The sequence below is a fragment of the Oncorhynchus masou genome, chromosome 6, assembly GCF_036934945.1.
Source record: "Oncorhynchus masou masou isolate Uvic2021 chromosome 6, UVic_Omas_1.1, whole genome shotgun sequence".
In the NCBI taxonomy this organism is placed as follows: Eukaryota; Metazoa; Chordata; class Actinopteri; order Salmoniformes; family Salmonidae; genus Oncorhynchus; species Oncorhynchus masou.
The window spans coordinates 17,465,057-17,487,890 of NC_088217.1; the positions used below are offsets into that span (position 1 = coordinate 17,465,057).

Here is a 22,834-nt window from a genome sequence, read left to right on the forward strand (position 1 = left end):
ACAGTATCTATGCATTCTAAATTACCGCCCATTTGGAAAAGGAAAATGCAATAAGTATTTACTCTGAGCTGGGCTTCGGTAGGTTGGACGTAGATGCTGGCCGTGTTGGCCAACAGAGATCTTCCTGTCCTCGGAAGAATGTCTCTGGTGGTAGATTGGATACGTTGTAGTATCGTCGTTGTGTGTTAGACTGGGTATGTCGTCCATCCTTTCCTAGCCCACGTGTACAGCGGCCGCTGCTAACTCAACGGCTAGGATGTCTCACTTCTTTAGTGAATAAGAGTTCAAAGTTCATACCATTCACAACCAAAGCTCACACTGAGGTTGGCTTAGTTCTGTAGTTGACATGTTAGTCATTTTTAACGTATGGACCGTCGTCCTGTTGTCCTCGGAACAGAAAGTTATTCGCCCTTTTAACGCAGAGGCTGCAGGCCTCACGTACTCGGAACAGAAGGTTACATTTTCGTCAAGGACTTATATAGTGGTGGGAGAGAAGAGTGTGTTTCATAGTTTATAACCCATGTCTCTTCACATGGGCGGGCCACTAATTGAGCAGAGCTCTAACCTTATGAAAACCCAATTCTCTCATTTGGAAGCTAAAATTACATTTAATCTTTTCACAAATAGTTTCATATTCAAACATTTAAATTGCAGAACAATTCCATGTGAATCTGAACTGTGAATCTGACTTTCCCAGATACAGTTTATGTCATCCTGTCATCAGTCATAATGTCTCAGATGACAACCGAACTGACATCATATTCATTAAGTACCAACGCATATTTTCAACTGGTCCTATTACAGAAATATGGCTCCTTCCCCCTCACTTGTTTGATGTTCCCAGACTCTCTATGTTTAACAAAGGCTATTCAAGAGTCCTTCAGTCGAGTAGAGAGAGAGAGAGAGAGGGGAGAAAGGTATTCATAAACCTTACCCACAGGCCAATGTCATGACAACGGTATAATAGCAATAAGGCACCTCGGGGTTTGTGATATATGCCCAATATACCACGGCTAAGGGCTGTATCCAGGCACACCGTTTTGCGTCTTGTGTAAAAACAGCACTTAGCCGTGGTATATTGGCCATGTACCACACCTCCTCGTGCCTTATTGCTTAATTATACTGTATGAAATGAACACATTAGACAATACAGAGCCATGCTATGTTTACAGTAGCTTATAGCAATTCCTTGCAGGGTATAGACCCACACTGCCAGTCATTTGTACCACTCCACAGCTCTGTGTATACCTTCCAGTCTTACCTTTGGCTAAATGTAACCATGTCCATACTCCATACGTTATGCACGGATGCTTTTCTCATCCACGGCGCATAAAGTCACTCACCAACTAGTGCATCTGGCTTTATCATGTTAAATCCGTTCCTCCTGCCCTGACACCACACTGCCAGGTCTCTGACCTCCTCCCTATAGACTGTCTCATCGTTGTAGGTGAGACAGTGGTTTTGGTGTCGTGCCTGGCCATGCAGTCGTGGGTGAATAGGGAGTAGAGGAGGGGACTAAGCACGCACCCCTGATGGGCCCCCGTGTTGAGGGTCAGCGTGGCAGATGTGTTGTTGCCTACCCTCTCCACCTGGGGGTGGCCCGTCAGGAAGTCCAGGATCCAGTTGCAGAGGGAGGTGTTCAGTCCCAGGGTCCTTAGCTTAGTTATGAACTAGGAGAGACCTATGGTGTTGAAGAGCATTCTCACATAGATGTTCCTCTTGTCCAGGTGGGGTAGGGCAGTGTAGAGTGCAATAGAGATTACATCATCTGTGGATCTGATGGGGTGGTATGTGACTTTGAGTAGGACCAGGGATGTGGTGTTGATGTGAGCCATAAACCAGCGTTTCAAGGCTGCAGATGTGAGTGCTATGGGGTAACCTGTCATTTAAACAGGTTAACTTGGCATTCTTCGGCACAGGGTCTATGATGGTCTGCTTGAAACATGTAGGTATTACAGACTGGGTGAGGGAGAGGTTGAACATTTCAGTGAAGACACTTGCCAGCTGGTCAGCGCATACTCTGAGTACACGTCCTGGTAATCCGTCTGGCCCTGCAGCCTTGTGAATGTAAACCTGTTTAAACCTGTTTGGTCTTACATCAGCTACGGAGAGCATGATCACACAGTCATCTGGAAAAGTTGGTGCTCTCATGGATGGTTCAAAGTTGCTTGCCTCAAACTGAGCATAGAAGGCATTTAGCAAGTCTGGCAGGCTCACGTCATTGGGCAGCTCATGGCTGGGTCTCCTTTGTAATTCATGATAGTTTGCAAGCCCTGACACATCCGACGAGCTTCAGTGCCGTTGCAGTAGGATTCGTTCTTTGTCCTGTGTTGACGCTTTGTCTGCTTGATGGCTCATCAGATGTTGTAGCGGGATATGTTTTTAGCCCCTGAATTGATGTCCCGCTCCTTGAAAGCGTTAGTTCTAGCCTTTAGCTCAGTGTGGATGTTGCCTGTAATCCAATGCTTCTGGTTGGGATTTGTACGTACGGTCACTGTGGGGACAACATCATAGATGCACTTATTATGAAGCCAGTGACTGATTTGGTAAACTCCTAAACTGTGACGTTACAGGCTCCCCATTGGCTGCCATGATACATCCTCTCCATAATAAAAAATGTTGTATTGCAAATGTCTACCTGGTGTACGTTCTCCTTGTTCTAATGTGATGTCATTTGAGTTGTGCATGTTCTTTACTGGGGTGTAGCAAGCCTAGCTGCATTAGAGGTAGCAGAGCCTTGGCTGTTTTTTCATTGGGATTCACATGGGAAACGTTTGTACATCAGCTTGAATAAAGTTTGATATTTTACTCGCTTTTACCTACTCTGAGTGTTCCAGAAGTATGTGGAGAGATGTTGGTTGTTGAAATGGAACAGAAATGGAATAATGTGTCCCTGAACAAAGGGGGAGTCAAAATCAAAAGTAACAGTCAGTATCTGGTGTGGCCACCAGCTGAATTAAGTACTGCAGTGCATCTCCTCCTCATGGACCACCAGATTTGCCAGTTCTTGCTGTGAGATGTTACCCCACTCTTCCATCAAGGCACCTGCAAGTTCCCGGACATTTCTGGGGGGAATGGCCCTAGCCCTCACCCTCCGATTCAACAGGTCCCAGACGTGCTCAATGGGATTGAGATCCGGGCTATTCGCTGGCCATGGCAGAACACTGACATTCCTGTCTTGCAGGAAATCATGCACAGATCGAGCAGTATGGCTGCTCATACTGGAGGGTCATGTCAGGATGAGCCTGCAGGAAGAGTACCATATGAGGAAGGAGGATGCCTTCCATGTAACGCACAGCGTTGAGATTGCCAGCAATGGCAACAAGCTCAGTCCAATGATACTGTGACACACCACCCCAGACCATGACGGACCCTCCACCTCCAAATCAATCATTCTCCAGAGTACAGGCCTCCTTTGACGATAAACGCAAATCCAACAATCACCCCTGGTGAGACAAAACTGCAACTCGTCAGTGAAGAGCACTTTTTGCCAGTCCTGTCTGGTCCTGTGACGATGGGTTTGTGCCCATAGGCGACATTGTTGCCAGTGATGTCTGGTGAGGACCTGCCTTACAACAGGCCTACAAGCCCTCAGTCCAGCCTCTCTCAGCTTATTGCGGACAGTCTGAGCACTGATGGAGGGATTGTGCGTTCCTGGTGTAACTCAGGAAGTTGTTGTTGCCATCCTGTACCCGTCCCGCAGGTGTGTTTCTTGGATGCAACAATCCTGTGCAGGTGTTGTTACATGTGGTCTGCCACTACGATGACTATCAGCTGTCCGTCCTGTCTCCCTGTAGCGCTTTCTTAGGCATCTCACATTAGGGACATTGCAATTTATTGCCCTGGCCACATCTGCAGTCCTCATGCCTCCTTGCAGCATGCCTAAGGCACGTTCACACAGATGAGCAGGGACTCTGAGTCAGTAGAAAGTCCTCTTTAGTGTCCTACATTATCATAACTGTGACCTTAGTTGCCTACCATATGTAAGCTGTTAGTGTCTTAACGACCATTCCACAGATGCATGTTCATGAATTGTTAATGGTTCATTTTATTTGTATTTTTTATTTCATCTTTATTTAACCAGGTAGGCCAGTTGAGACCAAATAGGCCATAGAGGCGAAATAATTGCAATTTAGCATTAACACTGGAATGATAGATGTGCAGATGATGATGTGCAAGTAGAGATACTGGGGTGCAAAAGAGCAAGAGGGTAAGTAATACTATGGGGATGAGGTAGTTGGATGTGCTATTTACAGATTGGCTATGTACAGGTGCAGTGATCGGTAAGCTGCTCTGACAGCTGATGCTTAAAGTTAGAGGGAGATATAAGAATCCAGCTTCAGTGATTTTTGCAATTTGTTCCAGTCATTGCAGCAGAGACCTGGAAGGAAAGGCGACCAAAGGAAATGTTGGCTTTGGGGATGACCAGTGAAATATACCTGCTGGAGCACGTGCTACGGGTGGGTGCTGCTATGGTGACCAGTGAGCTGAGATAAGGCGGGGCTTTACCTAGCAAAGACTTATAGATGACCTGGAGCCAGTGGGTTTGGCAATGAATATGTAGTGAGGGCCAGCCAACGAGAGCATACAGGTCGCAGTGGTGGGTAGTATATGGGGCTTTGGTAACAAAACGGATGGCACTGTAATAGACTACATCCAGTTTGCTAAGTAGAGTGTTGGAGGCTATTTTGTAAATGACATCGCTGAAGTCAAGGATGGGTAGGACATTCAGATTAACGAGGGTATGTTTGGCAGCATGAGTGAAGGAGGCTTTGTTGAGAAATAGAAAGCCGATTCTAGATTTAATTTGGGATTGGAGATGCTTGATGTGAGTCTGGAAGGAGAGTTTCGAGTCTAACCAGACACTTAGGTATTTGTTGTTGTCCACATATTCTAGGTCAGAACCGTCCAGAGTAGTGATGCTCGTCAGGCGGGATGGTGCGGGCAGCAATCGGTTGAAGAGCATGCATTTAGTTTTACTAGCATTTAAAAGCAGTTGGAGGCCACAGATGGACTGTTGTATGGCGTTGAAGCTCGTTTGCAGGTTTGTTTGCACAGTGTCCAAAGAGGGGCTAGATGTATACAGAATGGTGTCGCCTGCGTAGAGGTGGATCAGACAATCACCATCAGCAAGAGCGACATCATTGATATATACCGAGAAAATAGTCGGACCAAGAATTGAACCCTGTGGCACCCCCATAGAGGCTGCCAAAGGTCCGGACAACAGGCCCTCTGATTTGACAGGCTATATACAGTAGCGAGCCTATAAAAATAGTGAGGTTACATACAGACACTGGTTAGTAAGGCTGATTGAGTTAGTATGTACATGTAGATGTGGTTAAAGTGACTATGCATACATGATGAACAGAGAGTAGCAGTAGCGTAAAAGAGGGGTTGGCGGGTGGTGGGCAGGACAGGATGGATATACAGTAGGTCTATAACAGTTTGGGTCTAGAGTGTCTCCCCCTTTGAAGAAGGGGATGCCCGTGGCAGCTTTCTAATCTTTGGGGATCTCAGACGATACAAAAGAGAGGTTGAATAGGCTAGTAATAGGGGTTGCTACAATTTCAGCAGTTAATTTTCGAAAGAGAGGGTCCAGATTGTCTAGCCCAGCTGATTTGTAAGGATCCAGCTTTTGCAGCTGTTTCAGAACATCGGCTGTCTGGATTTGAGTGACGGAGAAGCAGGGGGGGCTTGGGAAAGTTGCTGCAGAGGGTGCTGAGATCTTAGCCAGGGTAGTGGTAGCCAGGTGGAAAGCATGACCATCCGTAGAAAAATGCTTATTGAAGTTATTAATTATCATAGATTTATAGGTGGTGACAGTGTTTCCTATCCTCAGTGCAGTGAGCAGCTGGGAGAAGGTGCTCTTATTCTTCATGGACTTTACAGTGTCCCAAAACATTTTGGAATTAGTGCTACAGGAAACAAATTTCTTGAAAAAGCTAGCCTTAGCTTTCCTAACTGACTGAGTATATTGAACAAGCATTGGAAACAGTGTTCTTCGGAATCTGTGTCCCTTCCACGGGACAGTTGAGCTAATGAGGGTTGAAAGTAACAAGAAAATTTCCCAGGACATAGACATATCTGATATTGTCAGAAAGCTTAGATTCCTGTTAATCTAACTGCACTGTCCAATATACAGTAGCTATTACAGTGAAAAGTACCATGCTATTGTTTGAGGAGAGGGCATCATTTTGAACATGATAAGTTATTAATAAACACATTAGGCACATTTGGTCAGTCTTGAAACAACATAGAAAATAGAAAAAAAGGGACGTATCCTTAAACCCTTTACAATGAAGATCTGTGAAGTTATTTGAGTTTTTACAAATTATCTTTGAAAGACAGGGTCCTGAGAAAGGGATGTTTCTTTTTATGCTGTGTATATATATATATTACATTGTCACAACACAACTGATTGGCTCAAATGCATTAAGAAGTAAAGAAATTCCACATATATATATACACAGTACAAGTCAAACGTTTGGACACACCTACTCATTCAAGGGACCATGTTTATTTTTACTATGTCCTACATTGTAGACTAATAGTGAAGACATCAAAATTATGAAATAACACATATGGAAGGAATCATGTCGTAACCAAAAAAGTTTCCTCAAAGAAGCCACCCTTTTTCTTGATGACAGCTTTGCATTCTCTCAAACAGCTTCATGAGGTAGACACCTGGAATGCTTTTCCAACAGTCTTGAAGAAGTTCCCACATATGCGGAGCACATGTTGACTGTTTTTCCTTCACTCTGTGGTCCAACTTATCCCAAACCATCTCAACTGGGTTGAGGTCGGGTGATTGTGGAGGGCAGGTCATCTGATGCAGCACTCCATCACTCTCCTTCTTAGTCAAATAGTCCTTACACAGCCTGGAGGTGTGTTTTGGGTCATTGTACTGTTGAAAAACAAATGATTGTCCCAATAAGCACAAACCAGATGGGATGGCGTATTGCTGCAGAATGCTGTGTTAGCCATGCTGGTTAAGTGTGCCTTGAATTCGAAAATAAATCACTGACAGTATCACCAGCAAAGCATCCCCACACCCTCACACCTCCTTCCTCCATGCTTCACGGTGGGAACCACACATACAGAGATCACCCGTTCACCTAGTCTGTGTCTCTCAAAGACACGGCGGTTGGACTCACCGAAGGACAGATGTGGCCGAATAAGGTCTATTCTTCTTATTGTCCTTTAGTAGAGGTTTCTTTGCAGCAATTCAAACACGAAGGCCTGATTCATGCAGTCTCCTCTGAACAGTTGATGTTGAGATGTGTCTGTTACTTGAACTCTGTGAGGTGCAATCGGAGGTGCAGTTAATTGCAGATTTCTGAGCCTGGTAACTCTAATGAACTTATCATCTGCAGCAGAGGTAACTCTGGGTCTCCATTTCCTGTGTCCTCATGAGAGCCAGTTTCATCATAGCACTTGATGGTTTTTGCGGCTGCACTTTGAAACGTTCAAAGTTCTTGAAATTTCCGCATTGACCGACCTACTTAAAGTAACGATGAACTGTCGTTTCTCTTTGCTTATTTGAGCTATTCTTTCCATAATATGGACTTGGTATTTTACCAAATAGGACTATCTTCTGTATACCACCCTTACATTGTCACACAACTGATTGGCTCAAAAGCATTAAGAAGGAAAGAAATTCCACAAATGACCTTTTATCAAGGCACACCTGTTAATTGAAATGCATTCCAGGTGAATATCTCATGAAGCTGGTTGGGAGAATGCCAAGACCGTGCAAAGCTTTTATCAAGGCAAAGCGTGGCTACATTGAAGAATGTTTGTTTAACCCTTCTTTGGTTACTACATGATTCCATATGTGTTATTTCATTGTTTTGATGTAGAAAATAGTACAAATTAAGAAAAACCCTTGAATGAGTAGGTGTGTCCAAACTTTTGACTGGTACTGTGTATGTGATGGGATGTATAGACATTATGGACAGTATGTGGATAAAATATATAGTATATCTGAAGAATACTTGGATAGAATAGTATATGTACAGCAATCGTTGAATAGAATGGACTAGAATACAGTAAACACATGTGAAATGGGTCAAACAGTATGTAAACATTATTAATGTGACCAGTGTTCCATATGTCTATGTACATAGGGCAGCAGCCTCTGAAGTGCAGTGAGGAATAACCGGGTAGCCGGCTAGTGACAGTGACTAAGTTCAGGGCAGTGTACTGGATGGAGGCCTGCTAGTGATGGCTATTTGACAGTCTGATTGCCTTGAGATACAGTAGATGCTGTTCATCTGTCCCAGCTTTGATGCACGTGTACTGACCTTGCCTCCTGGATGATAGCGAGGTGAACAGGCTGTTTCCCAGGGGGCTGAGGTCCTTGATGATCTTCTTGATCTTCCTGTGACACCAATTGCTGTACATATCCTGAAAGACAGGCAGTGTGCTCATTGTGATGCGTTGGGCTGGTTCACCACCCTCTGTATGTATGTATGTAGAGTGCATTTGGAAAGTATTCAAACCCCTTTTTCAAAATGTTGTTACGTTACAGCCTTACTCTTAAATAATGTTTTCCCCTCATCAATCTACACACCATACCCCATAACGACAAAGCGAAAACCGTTTTTTAGAAATGTTTGCAAATTTCTGAAAATAAAAACCTAAATGCCTTATTTACATATGTATTCAGACCCTTTGCTATGAGACTTGAAATTGAGCTCAAGTGCATCAATTGTGGTAAATTCAATTGTTTGGACATAATTTGGAAAGGCACACACCTGTCTATATAAGGTCGCACAGATGACAGTGCATGTCAGAGCAAAAACCAAGCCATGAGGTCGATGGCATTCTCTGTATACCTGAGACAGGATTGTGTCGATTCACAAATCTGGGGAAGGGTACCAAAAAATGTCTGCAGCATTGAAGGTCCCCAAGAAAACAGTATCCTTCATCATCCTTCTATGGAATACGTTTGGAACCACCAAGAATCTTCCTAGAGCTGGCCACCTGGCCAAACTGAGCAATCGGGGGAGAAGGGCCTTGGTCAGGGAGTTGACCAAGAAACCGATGGTCACACTGACAGAGCTCCAGAATTCCTCTGTGGATATCAAATCAAATCAAATTTTATTTGTCACATCCACATAGTGTCAGGATTTGGCCAGGGTTGTTCCGGGTTTTGGTCACTAGATGCCCCCATTGTGCTTTTTGACCTTATGTTTTTTCCCTTGTTCCCCATTATTATTTGCACCTGTGCCTCGTTTCCCCTGATTGTATTTAAACCCATAGTTTCCCTCAGTTCTGTGCTCTGTGTTTGTATGTTAGCACCCAGCCCTAGTGTTCTGTGTATTCTTGTCGATTCCGGTGGATGCTCTTGTGGAATTCTGTTTTTGTTTTTGAGTATCTCTTCAGGCTTTTTTGTGCTATTCCTACCACCTTTTGGATTTGCCATTTTTGTATTTAAGGACTTTCTACTTTATTAAATACACCGTCTTAAGTACTGCTGTGTCTGCCTCATCTTCTGGGTTCTGCTGACTATTCGTGGCTCAGTTGGTTAAGTGACTGTTTCTCACTCCGGAGACCCAGGTTCGTAACTGGGTCCTGACACATAGTTAGCAATGTTAATGCGACTGTAGCAAAATGCTTGTGCTTTTAGTTCCGACAGTGCAGTAATATCTAACAAGTAATCTAACAATTCCCCAACAACTACCTCATACTCACAAATCTAAAGGGGTGAATGAGAATATGTACATGTAAGTATATGGATGAGCGATGGCCGAGCGGCATAGGCAAGGTGCAATAGATGGTGTAAAATACAGTAAATACATGCGATATGAGTAATGTATTTAGTGTGCATTGTATAAAGTGACTAGTGATCCATTTATTAAAGTGGCCAGTGATTGGGTCTCAATGTAGGCAGCAGCCTCTCTGAGTTAGTGGTTGCTGTTTATCAGTCTGATGGCCTTGATATATAAGCTGTTTTTCAGTCTTTCGGTCCCAGCTTTGATGTACCTGTACTGACCTCGCCTTCTGGATGGTAGCGGTGTGAACAGGCAGTGGCTCGGGTGGTTGATGTCCTTGATGATCTTTTTGGCCTTACTGTGACATTGTGTTCTGTAGGTGTCATAGAGGGCAGGAGGTTTGCACCCTGGTGATGCGTTGTGCAGACCACACCACCCTCTGGAGAGCCTTGCGGTTGAGGGCGGTGCAGTTGCCGTACCAGGCTGTGATACAGCCCGACAGGATGCTCTAGATTGTGCATCTGTAAAAGTTTGTTAGGGTTTTGGGTGACATGTGAAATTTCTTCAGCCTCCAGAGGTTGAAGAGGCACTGTTGTGCCTTCTTCACCACACTGTCTGTGTGGGTGGACATTTTCAGTTTGTCTGTGATGTATACGCTGAGGATCTTAAAACTTTACACCTTCTCCACTGCTGTCCTTTTGATGTGGATAGAGGGGGGCTCCCTCTGCTGTTTCCTGAAGTCCACGGTCATCTCCTTTGTGGAGGAAACCTGGCACCATCCCTACGGTGAAGCATGGTGGTGGCAGCATCATGCTGTGGGGTTGTTTTTCAGCTGCAGGGACTGGGAGACTAGTCAGGATTGAGGGAAAGATAAATAGAGCAAAGTACAGAGAGATCCTTGATGAAAACCTGCTCCAGAGTGCTCAGGACCTCAGACTGGGATGAAGGTTCAGCTTCCAACAGAACAACGAGCACATAACCAAGAAAACGCAGGAGTGGCTTCATAACAAGTCTCTGAATATCCTTGAGTTGCCCAGGCTGGACTTGAACCGGATCTAACAGCTCTGCAGAGACCTGAAAACAGCTGTGCAGCGACGCTCTCCATCCAATCCACCCAATCCACTCCCCATCCAATCAGATCGAACACCTCTGGTGAGACCTGAAAATATCTGTGCAGCTACGCTCCCCATCCAATCTGACAGAGCTTGAGAGGATTTGCAGAGAATAATAGGAGAAACTCCTCAAATACAGGGGTGCCAAACTTGTAGCGTCATACCCAAGAAGACTAGAGACTGTAATCGCTGCCAAAGGTGCTTCAACAAAGTACTGAGTAAAGGGTCTGAGAACTTATGTAAATGTGACATCAGCTTTTTTTTGTGCTGAAATTTCTTAAAACCTGTTTTTGCTTTGTCATTATGTGCTATTGTGTGTAGATATATATATTTTTACTCATTGTAGAATAATGCTGTAATGTAACAAAATGTGGAAAAGAGAACGGGCTCGTGTTAATGACTGGAGCAGAATCGGTGGAATGGTATCAAATACATCAAACACATGGTTTCCTGGTGTTTGATATCATTCCATTTGCTCTGTTCCGGGTCATTACTGTGAGCCGTTCTCCTCGGCAGCCTCCTGTGATGTATGTACTGCATGTATGTATGTTTTGAGCTGTTCTGTGTGTGTTCACTCTCTCACACTCTCTCTCTTTCTCTATTCCTCCCTCTGTTTCTCTCTCTGTGTGTTAGCAGTGTGTCCAGTCTGTATAGGGCTGTAGGCATTACATTAACATGCTCTAATCCTGTGGGTGGCTTATTGGAAACAAATCCCCCTCAAAGCTTTTAAAGCTCCTGCCTTTTTATTTTTACCCCACTCTCGTCACCCTCCTCGCCCCCCTCTCCCCCAAATGGCTACGTGGCCCTATGGCTCAATTCTAAATAAACCAATAGCTAGATGTGAAAGAATTTGTATATGGAATATGGTAATAGTTCCACCTGACTTTCTAATAGGCTATATTGAATTTTAAATCACCTATCCAGTCCTTTCAGGGGGTGTATAACAATTTGAATGATAAAAAAAATATATACATTTTTTTTACAGGAAAGCTCAGACATGGCATATCTAAGAAAACCTGTTTCTGTGCTGTTCCTCTATAATGTTTTCTCTATCTCTGTGAACAATGAAACAATGGAGCGTTTGTGGAGAGCGAGTGAGTCATTGTTGACTGTGGATTGTATGCTTGTTTAAGTCCTAGATTACCATGAAGTATCTGGATGCTGAACATGGGAGAGTTCACCTGAGGCCATAGATATTGATATTGTTCATATCACTTGTCCTTGTATGTGCTGAGTGTATCATCTGTGCTGTCAGATGAGGACACATACAGGGTCTGGCTTTTGTTTTCCTGGCTTTTGTTCTGTAAACTGTCCCTATGTGGGAGGGACATGGGTTTTGTAGTTCAGTGTTCTATGTCATACCTTACATTTCTAGCATTGAGAATGGACTGTTCCTTACTCTAGTTATTTTGTGACCTCCTTGCTCATGCCTGTATATTGCAGTAGTACACAAGCTCTCAGTACACGGTCATCTTGCTGACCTGTCGGAATAACAGACAGGGATCGTATCACCATACGCCGAAAAGTAAGGAAAACAATTGCGGGAAGAAAGGGGGAGGGGATTTTGTAGTTCAGTGTTCTATGTCATAACTTACATTTATAGAGAATGGACTGTTCCTTACTCTAGGTCAGTCCTTCTCAAATAGTGGGGGGCTCGTAGCGATGCCAGGGGGGGCAGGTGTGAGAACATGTTTTTTGCCGCAGGGAGTAGGTTTTTTTTTGCACCGAACAAGAGCACACAGCACAGAGCAGGAGATATGAAGTGCAGATAACAAAAGAGAAACCATGGAAAAATAAGAGAAAAAAGAGCTTAAGAGAAACCATGGAAAAATATTTAACAGGGATGAAAAGAAAGGCGGAGAGAGACGGAGATAATGAGACAAACGTAAGTCTCCCGAAAGCTAAGACGAGGAAACATGACGAAGCGTATATAGTGCTTGGCTTCACTGTGACTACGGTGGGAGACGAGGAGATATGACGAAGAGTATGTAACGCCTGGCTTCACTGAGACTACGGTGGGAGACGAGGAAATATGACGAAGCGTATGTAGCGCTTGGCTTCACTGTGACTACGGTGGGAGCGCTTGGCTTCACTGTGACTACGGTGGGAGACGAGGAAATATGAGGAAGCGTATGTAGCGCTTGGCTTCACTGTGACTACGGTGGGAGACGAGGACGAGGAAATATGAGGAAGCGTATGTAGCGCTTGGCTTCACTGTGACTACGGTGAGCGTATGTAACGCCTGGCTTCACTGTGACTACGGTGGGAGACGAGGAAATATCGTATGTAGCGCTTGGCTTCACTGTGACTACGGTGGGAGACGAGAAATATGAGGAAGCGTATGTAGCGCTTGGCTTCACTGTGACTACGAGGAAATATGAGGAAGGTGGGAGACTACGGTGGGAGAGGAGATATGACGAAGCGTATGTAACGCCTGGCTGACTACGGTGGGAGACGAGGAAATATGAGGAAGCGACTACGGTGGGAGACGAGGAAATATGAGGAAGCGTATGTAGCGCTTGGCTTCACTGTGACTACGGTGGGAGACGAGGAAATATGAGGAAGCGTATGTAGCGCTTGGCTTCACTGGGAGACGAGGAAATATGAGTGAAGCGTATGTAGCGCTCACTGGCTTCACTGAAGCGTATGTAGCGCTTGGCTTCACTGTGACTACGGTGGGAGACGAGGAAATATGAGCGAAGCGTATGTACGCTTGGCTTCACTGTGACTACGGTGACTTGGGGCTTCACTGTGACGAGGAAATATGACTGTATGAGCGCTTGGCTTCACTGTGACTACGGTGGGGACGAGGATATGAGGAAGCGTATATGATATGAGGAGCGCTTGGCTTCACTGTGACTACGGTGGGGAGACGTATGTAGCGCTTGGCTTCACTGTGACTACGGTGGGAGACGAGGAAATATGAGGAAGCGTATGTAGCGCTTGGCTTCACTGTGACTACGGTGGGAGACGAGGAGATATGACGAAGCGTATGTAACGCCTGCCTTCAATGTGACTACGGTGGGAGACGAGGAAATATGAGGAAGCGTATGTAGCGCTTGGCTTCACTGTGACTACGGTGGGAGACGAGGAGATATGACGAAGCGTATGTAGCGCCTGGCTTCACTGTGACTACGGTGGGAGACGAGGAAATATGAGGAAGCGTATGTAGCGCCTTGGCTTCACTGTGACTACGGTGGGAGACGAGGAGATATGACGAAGCGTATGTAGCGCTTGGCTTCACTGTGACTACGGTGACGAGGAAATATACGGTAGCGGGCTTCACTGTGACTACGGTGGGAGACGAAATATGAGTATGAGCGCCTGGCTTCACTTTGACTACGGTGGGAGACGAGGAAATATGAGGAAGCGTATGTAGCGCTTGGCTTCACTGTGACTACGGTGGGAGACGAGGAAATATGAGGAAGCGTATGTAGCGCTTGGCTTCACTGTGACTACGGTGGGAGACGAGGAAATATGAGGAAGCGATAGCGCTTGGCTTCACTGTGACTACGGTGGAGAGACGAGGAGATATGACGAAATATGCGAAGCGTATGTAACGCCTGGCTTCACTGTGACTACGGTGGGAGAGGACGCTTGGCTTCACTGTGACTACGGTGGGAGACGAGGAAGCGAAGCGTATGTAGCGCTTGGCTTCACTGTGCCTACGGTGGGAGACGAGGAGATATGACGAAGCGTATGTAGCGCCTGCCTTCACTGTGACTACGGTGGCAGACGAGGAAATATGACGAAGCGTATGTAGCGCTTGGCTTCACTGTGACTACGGTAGGAGACGAGGAGATATAGCGTATGTAGCGCTTGGCTTCACTGTGACTACGGTGGGAGCTTGGCTTCACTGTGACTACGGTAGGGGAGACGAGGAAATATGAGTGTATGTAGCGCTTGGCTTCACTGTGACTACGGTGGGAGACGAGGAGATATGACGAAGCGTATGTAGCGCCTGCCTTCACTGTGACTACGGTGGCAGACGAGGAAATATGACGAAGCGTATGTAGCGCTTGGCTTCACTGTGACTACGGTAGGAGACGAGGAGATATGACGAAGCGTATGTAGCGCTTGGCTTCACTGTGACTACGGTGGGAGACGAGGAAATATGACGAAGTGTATGTAGCGCTTGGCTTCACTGTGACTACGGTGGGAGACGAGGAGATATGACGAAGCGTATGTAGCGCCTGCCTTCACTGTGACTACGGTGGGAGACGAGGAAATATGAGGAAGCGTATGTAGCGCTTGGCTTCACTGTGACTACGGTGGGAGACGAGGAGATATGACGAAGCGTATGTAGCGCCTGGCTTCACTGTGACTACGGTGGGAGACGAGGAAATATGAGGAAGCGTATGTAGCGCCTGGCTTCACTGTGACTACGGTGGGAGACGAGGAGATATGAATATGACGCCTGGCTTCACTGTGACTACGGTAGGAAATATGTGCGTATGTGCTTGGCTTCACTGTGACTACGGTGGGACTGTGACTACGGTGGGAGAACGAGGAAATATGACGCAGACGATATGAGGTAGCGTATGTAGCGCTTGGCTTCACTGTGACTACGGTGGGAGACGAGGAGATATGACGAAGCGTATGTAGCTTGGCTTCACTGTGACTACGGTGGGAGACGAGGAAATATGACTGTGACTACGGTGGGAGACGAGGAAATATGACGAAGCGTATGTAGCGCTTGGCTTCACTGTGACTACGGTGGGAGACGAGGAGATATGACGAAGCGTATGTAGCGCTTGGCTTCACTGTGACTACGGTGGGGAGAGCGCTTGGCTTCACTGTGACTACGGTGGGAGGGAGAGCGTATGTAGCGCTTGGCTTCACTGTGACTACGGTGGGAGACGAGGAAATATGACGAAGCGTATGTAGCGCTTGGCTTCTGTCATGCATAGGTGTAATAGGTGGCAGGAAGTCAGGCGCAGGAGAGTCAAATAGAGTGTAAAATGGAGTCTTTTAATAAAGTTCACAGAGTATGCTCCATAACACTAAATGTACGTAAACAAACATGGGTAGCGCTTGGAGGACCCGAGGAGATATGACGCGCACCTTCACTGTGACACGGTGGGAGACATCACACTACACTGACAATAAAACAATCTCTGACAAAGACATGAGGGGAAACAGAGGGTTAAATACACAACAGGTAATGAATGGGATTGAAAACAGGTGTGTGGGAAGACAAGACAAAACCAATGGAAAATGAAAAAAGGATCAATCATGGCTAGAAGACCGGTGACGTCGAACGCCGAGCACCGCCCGAACAAGGAGAGGCAACGACTTAGGCAGAAGTCATGACAGCTTCACTGTGACTACGGTGGGAGACGAGGAAATATGACGAAGTGTATGTAGCGCTTGGCTTCACTGTGACTACGGTGGGAGACGAGGAGATATGACTAAGCATATGTAGCGCTTGGCTTCACTGTGACTACGGTGTGAGACGAGGAAATATGACGAAGCGTATGTAGCGCCTGGCTTCACTGTGACTACGGTGGGAGACGAGGAAATATGACGAAGCGTACGTAGCGCTTGGCTTCACTGTGACTACGGTGGGAGATGAGGAGATATGACGAAGCGTATGTAGCACTTGGCTTCACTGTGCCTACGGTAGGAGACGAGGAAAGACCGGTATGTTTACTGTGTCTAAAAATGTTGGCAGCGGACAGCATCAAGCCAAATAAATTAAGGCGTCACTTAAAGACATTACACCCCAATCACGCTGATAAACCGCTTGAGTTTTTCCAGCGAAAACGTGCCGAATACTGCCAACAATCGTCCCGCTTTGTGAATGCTACTTCAGTAAACCAGCGAGCACTGTTAGCATCATATAAGGTGGCGTACCAAATTGCTCAGTGCAAAAAAAAACACTCCATAGCAGAGGAGCTGATACTGCCTGCAGGATTAGACATGGTCTCTGTCATGCTGGGACGCAAGTGCTGCAAAAATAAACACTATCCCTCTGTCCAATGACACTGTCGCCAGACGTATAAATGACATTGATAACGATCTTAAAGAACAGCTGGAAGATAAACTCAAAGACAAACGTTTTGCCTTACAGTTCGATGAAGCAACTGACAGCAACAAAGACTGTTTGTTTATCGCTTATGTACGTTTTGACATGACAAACTCCCTGTGTGAGGATCTACTTTTTTGTAAATATGTCAGAGACAGAGCCACAGCTGAAGAGCTATTCAGAATGCTGGACTGCTTCCTGACTGAGAATGGGCTAATGTGGGAGAACTGCATTGGTGTTTGCAGTGATGGTGCACAGACCATGGCAGGGATGAGAAAAGGACTTTGGGCACTCATCAAGAAGGCCTCACCTAATGCTGAGTGGACACACTGTGTTATACACAGAGAAGCACTGGCATCAAGGCACCTTTCCTCTGAATTAAGTGAGGTTATGACTGAGCTTGTAGGTGTAGTCAATTTTATAAAGACCAGACCACTAAAAACAAGCTGTGAGGAGATGGGAGCTGAACATCAAGCTGTGCTGTTTCACAGTGAAGCAAGGTGACTGTCACGAGGAAAAGTCCCGAGTTTTTGAGCTCAGAGAGCAGATAAGAATGTTTTCGGAGCAGGAGCACAAGTATGACCTCGCAGAAACATTTTGTGATGAGAACTTCCTGGCAAAACTGGCCTACCTGAGTGACAAATTTGGAAAGCTAAATGAACTAAATCTACAGCTTCAAGGGAAAGATAAACACCTCCCTTAGGTCACAAACAAGATCAGCTCTTTCACTCGAAAGCTTGCAACGTGGGGCAGGCAACTTGATGAAGGAAATACTGATTCATTCGAGAACCTGCATGAATTTGTTGACACTACTGACTATGATGCCACCTCGGTGATTCCATATATTAAGGATCATATTTCATCACTGATGGGATTCTTTAAAGAGTACTTCCCTGAAAACAGTTCCCAATATGACTGGGTGAGAGATCCTTTCAATGCACCAGCTCCAACTGGTTTCAGCTCTGCAGAGGAGGACCAGTTCATTGATATGATGTCTGACTCCACATTGAGACTGAGGTTCATATCACAAACACTGAGTGAATTCTGGCTGAGTGTAGAGAGGCAGTATCCACTCTTAGGGCAGAGGGCCATGGGCATTCTTCTTCCTTTTGCAACATCTTATCTTTGTGAGACTGGCTTCTCTGCTGTTGCTGCACTGAAGACCAAGTACAGGTCCCAGCTAAACATTGAGCAGGAGCTGAGAGTTGCAGTATCATGCTTCAAAACCCTCTTCGAAAAGCTGTGCTCTGCTAAAAGTGCTCATTGTAGCCATTAATCCCGACTTCCTCATTTTGATTTTAAAAAATCAGCACAAATTGTTTTATTCATCTTTGTTTTATAGGTCAAAGTGTTTCATATATTGTGCTCCTGAGTTAATGTTGCTGATTAATTTGAATTTATTGTAATTTATTGATTATATAAAATGTTATTTTTCAGTATCAAATGGTCAAAAAAATTTACAGTTTAAATAAGGTTTGATTTTATTACTATTTTTTTCAGGCAAATTGATGCACTTTAAGTCTTTTCTGTTACAGACTAAAAAACAATATTAATAAAGTTATTCTTTGTTGTAGGTTGATCTATATTTCTTTCTTCTTTTTTTCTTTTCTTTAATGTTAATAAGGATACAATGTTATGCAGAGGTGTACTTATAACAATTTTATAGACAAATGATACTATTTACAGTCGCGGCGGAGAGTTGGGGGGGGCAAAATGTTTACTTCTTCCTGGGGGGGGGGGGGGGTAACAGAAAGTAATTGAGAAGCACTTCTCTAGGTAGACATCACCCTTATAGACACAGACCTAGGATCAGATTACCCTTCCCTAATCCTAACCATAACAATTGATGTTGGATTCTTAACGGACTAGTATTTAGAGTGCGACCTTCATCATACTCCCAGTTACTTCTCCGACACACATGAAGCAATGGCTCCTTCTCATAGAGCTCAGACTATAAAAGAGAACGAGTTTGACAATGCATACATTTAGTTTCTGCTTATTTGCATCAGTTCTCAAGAAAGAAAATGAAATTCCATTTTTCTTTCTCATTATTCCAAATGTCTGGCTTCAGCTCTGTTCGCACGGGACTAGTATTACTAGAGAAGGTTGGTCATGTATTTATTACCCCAGAATTTTGTTTTTGATAAATTGGCAGTTATGACGGATGTCCAGGCGATAACAGGCCACACTGACAACTCCAGCTTGGTTCCCAACTTTCTAAACCAAACCAAACCATCTTTGGTATAATGTCACCATAATATTTTAACTGAGGAAGTGTGATCATAATCATTAGGATATTTTAGTGATCCTAAGTAGAAGTGCTCACTTGCACTTGATGTGCATTTTTAGGCTATGGGTGGGAAAGTGAACATTTGTTAACGTTTACCTGAATTGTATGCTGCTTTGAGATCTATTAACAGTAAGGGTCGCATTAAATAGGCACACGTTTTTTATGATGCAATGGCCAGTGTTCAATGAATTTGCACAATACCTATAAACAAAAGTATTCACTTTGAAAGTTGATACATGTAGGCCCTTCATATATATGCTATGTGCAGCACTTTGTTCTATTTATCGACTCAGTTATTGCTTTCTTGCTCAAACCGCAAGTAACACCTGTCAAACTCAGACATTTCTCTCAAAACACAGGGTTGTGGATTCGCAAAGGGCTTGTATTATCAGAGGACTTTGGAGTTTGCCCCAAAAAAGTAGGTTATTCTGGCTGGAATTGTTACTCTCCTGCCATGTAAAAACATGGCTGATTCAAACAGGAATATAATTACAGATGTGGTGTTTGTGCTCGTGCACATAATTACATTACCGGACCTCCACCAGTAAAACCAATCCTGTGTTGAAATTACACTCAGTCAAGACAACTAGAATGATACAATTGGCTTAAAATTAACTTGTGGTTACCAACCCTCTACTTTGGGTTTCCATTTGTGACTAACAACACATTTAATGTAGTGTAATCAGATCAATGTGACAGATAGTTGTGAGGCTTTTGGTCTTGGACAGAGCTCTTTTTCATGCCGCTGTGATATTGTAGGCTATTAAGAGGATAAGGTGAGTGCAAGCTCAAAAGCAGCTTCTTTGATTGACAGGAGAGTTGATTGTGTATGAACGCTTGTGTAGTTGTCCGTTATGTGTTTCATCTGTGGAAAACAGCATGTGAAAATATCTGACCCATGTTCAATCAATAGTTAGTTATTTTGATACACACTTAATAACGCTATGGCAGTGATTCCTAAATAGTGGTACATTTTGTTGGAAACATAGATCCTATTTACACTTTAGATTACCTTAATACTTTAATAGTAATGTTAAAATGATACAAATTGTGACAGTGTGATACAAATAAAATATGCTAGACATGAAATGGTATGTTTACACTTCCTGTTCAGCGAGTTAAAAATGGCTGCCTTATTTTGTAAATTTTGTATATTGCAGTAGTACACAAACTCTCAGTACATGGTCACCTTGCTGACCTGTCGGGATAACAGACAGGGAGGTATCCGTGTTGCCATAATTCGGGTCAAGCCTCAGCCAGACGTCAACAACAAGTTGACAGCTGCAGGACAAATTGGCCACCTTTGAATGGTGCTCGTTTCTTTATCGACATTGCTTGTTAGAGGTTCCTGAAACCCAGCTCCACTATCGCAGCTCACACATTTACTTTTTTAGCCTCATCGAACAGTGAGGTATTTAAATATACATAAAACCGCCCGGTTTTATTTCACATTGATATCTTAGCCTTGTGAGTTCACCTTCCCTTGCAAGCCGACATGCCTTTTTGTCCTAGTTTATGAGTGAAGCTGAAATAGGAGCTCTGTATTAGTGTCAGGAATGAACATCGATCACTTTTTTATAAAGACATAATCCTGTAGATGAGGTGTATTTAACAAACAATGCAGGCTTTTCGAAGAAGACTTTCTAGTTTGGAATTACATTTTCCTCACAGATTGACACTGTTCTTGTTGTTGTTTCAACACCTGGCTTTGCCCGATGCATATTTCAAAATGTTCTACAGAGTTTTCAACATGCACATGATGACGGCAAGCATTTTTTAAGGACAGTGTTGTGAGCTACACTGTCTCGTAGCTTGCAGTGACAGCAGGGCTTATACTTCCTGTGATTTTCACTGACTCGTTTCTCCTTTCTTGCTCTTCCTCTCTCTCTCGCTCTCTCTCTCTCTCTCTTTACCCCTTTCTCTCTCCCATTCCAGTGGATGCTCATTGTTTTACCTCAAATCTGCAAGTCATCTGCTCTCAAGTCTTCCTCCTGCGTCTGTTTGATGTATCTCTCTGCTCGGAATCCATTTGGCAAGATTGATAGATTAATACGGTGAATCTCAGACAAAAATAAGCTGCTCATGTCGATAAGGGATTGATGAATCGCTCCAAGCAGAAACGGTCAGTTCTACGTTCAGCTCTGGTCAGGAGTCGTCTTCTTTTTCCTCTTCTTTTTCTTTTACTGTTAACGGGTCACCGGGCCAATCAGATAGGATTGTGGGTAAACACTGAACTGTGACCCATTTCTTTATTGCATTAAATGTGTTCTGTTTAGATTTTTACAGTTCAGCCTTTTAGACGACAGAACCAGACTGATCTGGAGGTTCAGGTGTAGTGTGCGATGCGGTGTTCTTTCGTTTGGGAGACAGTGGCCCATGATCCTCTGCTCTGATCAGATTGTTGTTTTTTACCTCCCAGAATTAGTTTTATTTCACAATGAAACATATGACGAAGATAAATGATGTAATCATGTGTATTTCAATTGTACCGAACCTACATAGCCTTCCTCCTGGGCTTGGCTCCTCCAGTATAATAGTATAACATATCAACTGTTCAGAGGAGACTGCGTGAATCAGGCCTTCATGGTCCAATTGCTGCAAAGAAACCTCTACTAAAGGACACCAATAATAAGAAGAGACTTGTTTGAGACTTTTGTGTCCAAACTTTTGACTGGTACTGTATATATACAGTATATTACAATGATGGTGGATGAACTAGGACAGGAGATGTTGAGAACAGGCACTGCCTGTCACAGGGGGACAAACCAACTGGCACTGGGACAAACCACTGGGGCAGGGGAGGAGGGGTGGATGATTTAGGCAGTTAGGACATGAGGGCATCTAAGGACAGAGAATATATCTCTAGAGTAGGGAAAAGGGTGGTGCGGTGGTGTGAAAATCAATTATGTGTATATTTTTTCATTGAGATATCGCTTGATACTTCTGAGATTGATCAGAACCCTGACCTGCAGAAATGGGAAATTAACTACAAAAATAAGTCTCTGCAGCATGCATACATCACATTAAGTATTTATGAAAAACAAACAGAATACATTTGAATGAAGAAGTACAGCTTTTTTATGGATGTGAAGACATGATAAGTAATGATGAACATAGAAAGAACATTATGATCTGAACACAGTGGGTTGATGTGAAAAACCATATGGTTAGATATGGCTCCATAGATGGATGGATGTGATGTATCCGCTCCTCCTGATGTGAAGGGGACTGCTTAGTGGGCGAATGTTTACTGTTTGCAGCTCCCTCACGACTCCCATCAGCCATCACACCTCCTGTCAATCACCCAGTGCCCACACCGCTCCACCCACTAGAGCATCCACCTATAGAGAAACCCTTATAGAAGACTGTATCCTCTGGCACTGTCACTGTGCTTCCTCAAGAGTGAACGTATTAGAACTCAGAGCTCATTGCCTGAACCTAAAGTTCCCTCCTGAAGAATCTTCGGTATAGGCTTATTTATGTCAAGCTAAAAACATGAAACGTGTCTTTAACATGCTATTTGACCTTTTCTTCAACATTTATCATTTTATTCGCTCTGGAAAAAACAGCTGTAACCTTTGCACTGGTGCAAACCAGGGTTGGGGTCTATTCTGAATTTCTGAATCTAATTCAAATTCAAACAATGGATTTGAATTGAATTTGAATTGAAGGAAGTAGAATTTAACTC

General features: G+C 44.3%; 1 long non-coding RNA gene across 1 annotated transcript in view; it reads left to right on the top strand.

The window, feature by feature from the left end:
• Positions 1-22,834, top strand: part of LOC135541014 (uncharacterized) — a 113,951-nt gene that overhangs the window by 52,266 nt on the left and 38,851 nt on the right. Inside the window, exon 3 of the long non-coding RNA XR_010455900.1 lies at positions 21,082-21,268. This is a non-coding gene — a long non-coding RNA (uncharacterized LOC135541014). The remainder of the gene's footprint in view (positions 1-21,081; positions 21,269-22,834) is intronic.